Source organism: Heteronotia binoei, chromosome 2, assembly GCF_032191835.1.
Source record: "Heteronotia binoei isolate CCM8104 ecotype False Entrance Well chromosome 2, APGP_CSIRO_Hbin_v1, whole genome shotgun sequence".
Classification (NCBI taxonomy): domain Eukaryota; kingdom Metazoa; phylum Chordata; class Lepidosauria; order Squamata; family Gekkonidae; genus Heteronotia; species Heteronotia binoei.
This window is the reverse complement of record NC_083224.1, coordinates 7,516,692-7,525,701: the sequence shown is the minus strand read 5'-3', so window position 1 is coordinate 7,525,701 and position 9,010 is coordinate 7,516,692. Positions and strand designations below refer to the sequence as shown.

The following is a 9,010-nucleotide window of genomic DNA, read 5'->3' as shown; positions in this document are numbered from 1 at the left end:
GACCAAGCCAAGCTATCCTATGGGTTGGGGAAAATGCATTTAAAGTTAAAGTTGCTTTCTTTCCACCACTCCCCCCTCCCCCGTCAGTTTGCTTTCTTTTCACTTTGGTTACCACCCTTCCTTTTTTCCTGTCCTGTGGCTCTCAAACCTCTGGTGTTTATGTCTTGCAACTCTGATCTGATATTTATTCTGTGTGGCTCTTACATTAAGCAAGTTTGACCACCATTGCACCAGAGTTTTGGTTTCTTCGGAAAACCATACTGGAAACTGCACTGGAGATGCGCACTGGAGCTGAAGAGCCCCAAAAGGAACCTCTCCAAAACCTCTCTCTCTTTTTCTTTTGTTTTTTAACTGCAGCTTGGAACCAGCTCTTGACTTGCGGCTTTTAGAGGAGGAACTGGGCTGATCGACAAGAAGGTATTTCTGGTTCCCTTATCTCTTCCCCACAGTTGTAGTGCATTCACAATGCTGGGGGACAAACTCGGTAACAACCTCTTGAGAACTTCAACGGAGCAATTAAGGAAATGGGGGAGAGGGGATTTTTGAGAGGAGAGCACCTTTGTGTAGTGGTTAAGTGTGCAGACTCTTATCTGGGAGAACCGGGTTTGATTCCCCACTCCTGCACTTGCAGCTGCTGGAATGGCCTTGGGTCAGCCATAGCTCTGGCAGGAGTTGCCCTTGAAAGGACAGCTTCTGTCAGAGCTCTCTCAGCCCCACCTACCTCACAGGGTGTCTGTTGTGGGAGGAGAAGATATAGGAGATTATAAGCCGCTCTGAGTCTCTGCTTCAGAGAGAATGGCGGGGTATAAATCTGCAGTCTTCTTCTTCTTCTTAGAACATAAGAACACGAGAGAAGCCATGTTGGATCAGGCCAATGGCCCATCCAGTCCAACACTCTGTGTCACACTGTGGCCAAACAAAAAAAAACCCAAGTGCCATCAGGAGGTTCATAAGTGGGGCTAGAAGCCCTTCCAATTCCCCTCCCCCTCCAACCACCAAGAATACAGAGCATCACTGCTCCTGACAGTTCCAACAATACACTGATGGACCTCTGCTCCATATTTTTATCTAACTCCCTCTTGAAGCTGGCTATGCTTGTAGCTGCCACCACCTCCTGCGGCAATGAATTCCCTTTGGGTGAAGAAGGACTTCCTTTTATTTGTTCTAACCCGACTGCTCAGCAATTTCATGGAATGCCCAGGAGTTCTCGTATTGTGAGAAAGGGAGAAAAGGACTTCTTTCTCTACTTTCTCCATCGCACGCATAATCTTGCAAACCTCTATCCTGTCACCCCGCATTCTTCTTCTCCTGCTTGGGGCAGGCTGATCCTGCATAGGATCGGGGCCTGCCCGAAATGTTTTGCCACCTCGAGGAGACACAAACCATCCCATCCTGTCCTCACCCCTTGTGATGTCACAGAAGGTGGCAGCAAGTGTGTCTTGGATCATGTGCAGCCAGGGCATGAACCGAAAGTTCTTGATTCCGCAGCAGCGGAGCATCAGTATTCCAGATGACCTACTCAGGAGGAATTGTTCCTGTCTGCTGCCCGATCCGCCAGGATTCTTGCGCTTGAAGTACTGCTATCGTTTTGTGAGTGTGACGGTTTCTGACATTCCCAGAATGCTCTTGACATGTGTGGACCAAACCATGTTCAAAGAGTAACTGAAAAGGCCTCAGATGTATGAGTTTGGCAGGGGACGGGCAACATTTAAGGCTGCCGATCGCCTGGAATTTCTGGAGTAGTGGTTAAGTGTGCGGACTCTCATCTGGGAGAACCAGGTTTGAGTCCCCACTTGCTCCTGCTGGAATGGCCTTGGGTCAGCCATGGCTCTCACAGAGTTGTCCTTGAAAGGGGCAGCTTCTGTCAGAGCTCTCTCAGCCCCGCCTACCTCACAGGGTGTCTGTTGCAGAGCAGGAAGGTAAAGTGAGATTGTGAGCCGCTCTGAGATTCAGAGTGGAAGGTGGGATATAAATCCAATATCTTCTTCTTCCTCCTTCTCCTCTTCTTCTTCCTCTTCCTCCTCCTCTTCTTCTTTCTCGTCTTCCTCTTCTTCCTTTTCCTTTTCCTCTTCTTCCTCCTCCTCCTCTTCTTCTTCCTCTTCCTCCTCCTTCTTCCTCATCTTCTTCTTCCTCCTCCTCCTCTTCCTCTTCTTTCTCCTCCTCTTCCTCTTCTTCTTCTTTCTCCTCCTCTTCTTCTTCCTCTTCCTCTTGGAGGATGGACTCTGTAAATTGTACCCCGCTGAAGTCTCTTCCCTTCCCTCTCCAGCTTTCACCCCCCAAAAATCTCCAGGAATTTCCCAGCCTCGATCTGGCAACCCCACGTACGCTTCTGGTTGTCCAACGCTTCCCATCCGAGCAGACGGTTTCTTGCTAAAGAGCACCCCACCCCCATCCAGATCACAGCCTCCCCAGGCCCTGCAGAGCCGAAGTGGGGTTTCTGCCATTTCTAACAGAGGTGTGTTGGCCTCTTGCAAACGTATTTGGGGTCAAGCTTCTGCGGTTCGTGATTCGTGTAATTCTCTTCGAGCCCTTCAGCGTGGCCCTTCTCCTCAGCGCAGCTGTGGTTTAGGTACTGACCATGAGGCTGGCTCCCACATCCTCTCCTTGAGCCAGGAGACATTACAGAACACACGTAGCAGAGAGTAAGAGAGAGCTCTCTTGTCCTGGCAGCCAGGGGAGACTTAACCCGGATCGAAGTCTCGGCTGTTCCCAGCTGTGCCTCGGGTTCGAATCCTGAATGACCCGTGGCAGTGGGGGGGGGGTGGAGGTGTCACAGAGCAGGTGCTTCCTAGTTAGTATTGATCCAGACGGGCAGTCGGGTTGGTCTGAAGCAGCAGAACAAAGCAGGAGTCAAGTTGTACCTTTAGGACCAACCAAGTTTTATTCTGAACGGAAGCTTTCGTGTGCTGGAAGCACACGTCATCAGTACAGTAGGACAGAATGGCCAGCAGTTCTAAATACAGAGAAAGTGGGCAGTGAATGAGTACGCAAAGCCATGGAAATGTTTGTTAGCAGATTAAAAGCATCAAAAGTTAGGGTCTGGTGATTGCCAGCCTGGGTAAAACAACAAAAGCATGGCAATATATGTCAGAATAGCAGATTGATGTCCACGTCACCAGGTATCCTGTGACTTGCAATAAATAAGAGTCTATCAAAGATTTCAGGTTTTCACGGCTGGCGTCATCATTAGGGTTTGTAGAATCTTTCGGGCTCAAGTGCCGGGTTCTACAGGGGTGACATGATAGAGGTTTACAAGATTATGCACGGGACTGAGAAGGTAGAGAAAGAAGTACTTTTCTCCCTTTCTCACAATACAGGAACTCGTGGGCATTCGATGAAATTGCTGAGCAGACAGGTTAAAACGGATAAAAGGAAGTACTTCTTCACCCAAAGGGTGATTAACATGTGGAATTCACTGCCACAGGAGGTGGTGGCGGCCACAAGCATGGCCACCTTCAAGAGGGGGTTAGATAAAAATATGGAGCAGAGGTCCATCAGTGGCTATTAGCCACAGTGTGTGTGTGTGTGTATATGTATATGTATATGTATATTTGGCCGCTGTGTGACACAGAATGTTGGACTGGATGGGCCATTGGCCTGATCCAACATGGCTTCTCTTATGTTCTTATGTGACACACAATGTTGGACTGGATGGGCCATTGGCCTGATCCAACATGGCTTCTCTTATGTTCTTATGTTATGTTCTTACAAGAAAGTTTTTCTTCCAGATGTTTCGTTCTCAGCTGCGGAGAACATCCTCAGTGGCGTTGCAGCCGGAGCAACGCCACTAAGGATGTTCTCCGCAGCTGAGAACGAAACGTCCGGAAGAAAAACTTTCTCCAGTAGAACACGGCACTTGAGCCCGAAAGATTCCACAAGCCCCAAATAAGAGTCTGTTGGAATGTTAGCTCCGGGTTTAAAAGAGGGCATAAGTTCATTCTAGTTAAAATATAGTGGAAGATGGGTTCAGTGTGTGTAATGAGATAAAGAGCCAATATCCCTTATTTGAGCATGTCAGTACAAAAAACATTATTCTGATACACTGTTCTAAAAGAGAAATGCATTGGGATACTGTTGGGATTAGGTTGGGGGTGAGCATGATTAACCCCACGGCGATCTCGGTGGAGGAGCTGAGTTGAGGAGGGTGGGATCGTGGCCAACGATAACAAAAGGTGATATAAAGCAAATGGATGTCCATGTACTAATCTGCTTTATATCACCTTTTGTTGTTATTTCAGCCCAATTAACACTAACTAACAAACACCAGACCCCCCCCCCCCAAATCATGATTCTTTTAATCTGCTAAAAAACATTTCCATGACTGTGCATATTAACCCACTCACCCCTTCTCTATATTTAGGACTGCTTGCTATTCCATCCTTTTGTCCGATGAAGTGCATTTCTAGCACACGAAAGCTGACATGCTGAATAAAACTTTGTTGGTCTTAAAGGTGCATCCTTGACTCCTGCTTTGTCCTAGTTAGTATTGTCAGAGACAGGGCGGAGGGGTTGCAGCTGGCTTTGCTTCAGTCAGCGGCTTATCCAGATAGGGCCTTCTGCTGGTACTAACCGGTGCACAAACAACTGCTGGAAAGGGAAGTTTCTGTCAGAGCTCTCTCAGCCCCACCTACCTCACAGGGTGTTGGTTGTGGGGAGGGGAAGGGAAGGGAGATTGTAGGCCGCTCTGAGACTCCTTTGGGTAGTGAAGGGCAGGGTATAAATCCAATCTTCTCTTTTTTCTCTTTTTTATTCTTTTCATGTTGTCCTTAATGGTGGTCTTAAAGGTGCCACCGGCCTCAATCCTTGTTCTGCCGCTTCAAACCAACCCAGCTGCCCACCTGGATCCATGCAAAACGGAATGATTGGGCAGGCAATAGAGTAGCACTGTACTGAATGCTTTACAAAGTTTATTTGGACAAATGGTTAGAGACCGTTGTCAATAGTACTGTGCGTAGCTGGCTGAAGCTAGAAGAAGAAGATGCTGGATTTATATCCCGCCCTCCACTCCGAAGAGTCTCAGAGCAGCTCACAATCTCCTTTCCCTTCCTCCCCCACAACAGACACCCTGTGAGGTAGATGAAGATATTGGATTTATATCCCGCCCTCCACTCCAAAGAGTCTCAGAGCGGCTCACAATCTCCTTTCCCTTCCTCCCCCATGACAGACACCCTGAGAGGTAGATGAAGATATTGGATTTATATCCCGCCCTCCACTCCAAAGAGTCTCAGAGCGGCTCACAATCTCCTTTCCCTTCCTCCCCCACAGCAGACACCCTGGGAGGTAGATGAAGATATTGGATTTATATCCCGCCCTCACTCCGAATAGTCTCAGAGCGGCCTACAATCTCCTTTCCCTTCCTCTCCCACAACAGACACCCTGTGAGGTGGGTGGGGCTGGAGAGTGCTCTCACAGCAGCTGCCCTTTCAAGGACAGAGTCTCAGAGCGGCTCACAATCTCCTTTACCTTCCTCCCCCACAACAGACACCCTGTGAGGTGGGTGGGGCTGGAGAGGGCTCTCCCAGCAGCTGCCCTTTCAAGGACAACCTCTGCCAGGGCTATGGCTGACCCAAGGCCATTCCAGCAGCTGCAAGTGGAGGAGTGGGGAATCAAACCCGGTTCTCCCAGATAAGAGTCCGCACACTTCACCACTACACCAAACTGGCTCTCCAGTAGCACAGTAGCTAGGATCCTACTGTGGAATTTTTGCAGCATTTCATGTGTCGTGTCAGCTTCACACTTCCGCTTTCCTTCAGTTCTGCTTTTTAGACTTGCGGCTGGTTCTGCTACCCTAATCCTGTTCCTCTGCTTACTGGACGTCCCTTCTTGTGGTTTGTAGTGGCTCTCTTTGTATAACCCTTTTCGAATGGCATACTATTAGCAATGTACGTAAAAATACCTGTTGACTGAAGAGAGCAAAGAACTCTGCCTCCAATTTTGCTCCGGCTGCTGGGTTTCAAAGGGGGCGATAACTTCAGAGGGTAGCTGTTTTGGTCTGTTGTGGGAGGGCAAGATGCGAGTCCAGCTAGATTTGGGGGGGGGGGGTGGTATAACCTTTTGAGAGTCAAGGCTAGATTCTAGTCTCATGGCACCTTAGCGACCGGCAGATTTTTCACGGTTGTAGCCTTCAACACTCAAAGTTCAGTCCCCGGCATCTCCAGGTAAAAGGCACCGGGCAGTAGGTAATGAAATGCTTGGACCAAAGGTCTGAGTCAGTATAAGACAGCTTGATGTGTTTTGTTGGGGTGGTAAGTATGGAAAGCTTAGAATGGGGTCCTGTTTTGAGGTTTAAGAACATAAGAGAAGCCATGTTGGATCAGGCCAATGGCCCATCCAGTCCAACACTCTGTGTCACATAAGAACATAAGAGAAGCCCTGTTGGATCAGACCAGTGGCCCATCCAGTCCAACACTCTGTATCACATAAGAACATAAGAGAAGCCCTGTTGGATCAGGCCAGTGGCCCCTCCAGTCCAACACTTTGTGTCACATAGGAACATAACAGAAGCCCTGTTGGATCAGGCCAGTGGCCCCTCCAGTCCAACACTCTGTGTCACATAGGAACATAACAGAAGCCCTGTGGGTTCAGGCCAATGGCCCATCCAGTCCAACACTCTGTGTCACATAAGAACATAAGAGAAGCCCTGTTGGATCAGGCCAGTGGCCCCTCCAGTCCAACACTCTGTGTCACATAAGAACATAAGAGAAGCCCTGTTGGATAAGGCCAGTGGCCCCTCCAGTCCAACACTCTGTGTCACATAAGAACACAAGAGAAGCCCTGTTGCATCAGGCCAGTGGCCCCTCCAGTCCAACACTCTGTGTCACATAAGAACACAAGAGAAGCCCTGTTGGATCAGGCCAATGGCCCCTCCAGTCCAACACTCTGTATCACACAGTGGCCATCAGGAGGTCCACAAGCAGAGCCAGAACTCCAGAAGCCCTCCCACTGTTGCTTTCCCCCAAGCACCAAGAAGACAGAGCATCACTGCCCCAGACCTAAGAAGTCAGTATGTAAAGTAAGTAAAATTTTATTTATATCCCGCCCTCCCCCACCAAGCAGGCTCAGGGCGGCTAACAACAGGAGAAACAACAACAATACATTAACAAACCATTGCATTAATAAACATTAGATTAGCCTTAAAAACCAGTTAATACATTAATTAAAAACATTATTAATCTAATTACATTAAATTAAGTAACATTAGTTAAATCTAGTTGAACATAAGAGAAGCCATGTTGGATCAGGCCAATGGCCCTTCCAATCCAACACTCTGTGTCACATAAGAACATAAGAGAAGCCATGTTGGATCAGGCCAATGGCCCTTCCAATCCAACACTCTGTGTCACATAAGAACATAAGAGAAGCCATATTGGATCAGGCCAATGGCCCATCCAGTCCAACGCTCTGTGTCGCATAAGAACATATGAGAAGCCATGTTGGATCAGGCCAATGGCCCTTCCAATCCAACACTCTGTGTCGCATAAGAACATAAGAGAAGCCATGTTGGATCAGGCCAGTGGCCCCTCCAGTCCAACACTCTGTGTCACACCCAGAGGCCAAAACTCAGGCGCCAAGTTTGAGTTCTGCTCTTTTATGCAGCAGAGTCTGGAACTTTTCTGGGTTCTGGGTTTGCCCCAGAGAAACCTGCTTAGAACTTCTGATCTGAGATGTCTGGGGTGCAGATGTGCCCCAATAAGTCTTGCTCTTGAGGGAGAATCAAGGGCCTTGTTTCCTGCTTGGGTTGCCAATTCTGGGTTGGGAAATTCCTGGAGATCTGGGGCACGGAGCCTGGGAGGGCAGGGTTTGGGGTGGGAGGGACGTCATTGGGGTCCAATGCTATGAAGTCCACCTTCCATAGCAGACCTTTTCTCCAGGGGAACTGATCTCTGTTGCCTGGAAATGGGTTCTAACACTAGCGTTATCAATCCCAGGTGGGGGCAGGGGATCCCTCGGTTTGGAGATCCTCCCCCCGCTTCAGGGTCATCAAAAATGTCTGCTGGGCTCTCTATTATTCCCTATGGAGACCGGTTCCCATAGAAAATAATGCAGAATTGATCTGCAGGTATCTGGGGCTCTGGGGGGGGCTGTTTTTTGAGGTAGAGGCACCACATTTTCAGCATAGCATCCAGTGCCTCTCCCCAAAATACCCCCCAGGTTTCAAAAAGATTGGACCAGGGGATCCGATTCTATGAGCCTCTAAAGAAGGTGCCCCCGTCCTTCATTATTTCCAAATGGACGGAAGGCATTTAAACGATGTAAAGGTAGGTAAAGGTAGTCCCCCGTGCAAGCAGCAGTCGTTTCCGACTCTGAGGTGACGTTGCTTTCACGTTTTCACGGCAGATTTTTTACAGGGTGGTTTGCCCTTGCCTTCCCCAGTCATCTACACTTTCACCCCAGCAAGCTGGGGACTCATTTTACTGACCTCAGAAGGATGGAAGGCTGAGTCAACCTGAGCCGGCGACCTGAAACCAGCTTCCGCCGGGATCGAACTCAGGTTGTAAGCAGGGAGTTCAGACTGCAAAACTGTAGCTTTACCACCCTGCGCCATGGGGCTGTGCATCCCTTTGTATGTGATGGCCAGAACCCCCTTTGGAGTTCAGTTATGCTTGTCAAAACCTTGCTCCTGGCCCCATCCCAATGTTTCCTGGCTCCACCCCCAAAGTCTCCTGGCTCCACCGCTAAAGTCCCTAGATAAGAACATAAGAGAAGCCATGTTAGATCAGGCAATGGCCCATCCAGTCCCACACTCTCTGTCACACAGTGGCCAAAATATATACACACTGTGGCTAATAGCCACTGATGGACCTCTGCTCCATATTTTTTTCTAACTCCCTCTTGAAGCTGGCTATGCTTGTAGTCGCCGCCACCTCCTGTGGCAGTGAGTTCCACATGTTAATCGCCCTTTGGGTGAAGAAGGACTTCCTTTGATCCGTTCTAACCCGACTGCTCAGCAATTTCATGGAATGCCCACGAGTTCTTGTATTGTGAGAAAGGGAGAAAAGGACTTCTTTCT

At 48.9% G+C, this 9,010-nt stretch overlaps 1 protein-coding gene across 1 annotated transcript in view; it reads left to right on the top strand.

Moving 5' to 3' along the window:
• Nucleotides 1–345: 345 nt before the first annotated feature.
• Nucleotides 346–9,010, top strand: part of HCK (HCK proto-oncogene, Src family tyrosine kinase) — a 62,593-nt gene continuing 53,928 nt past the window's right edge. The window contains exon 1 of the mRNA XM_060230539.1: nt 346–417. The gene's annotated coding sequence lies outside the window, so the exon portion shown is untranslated. The remainder of the gene's footprint in view (nt 418–9,010) is intronic.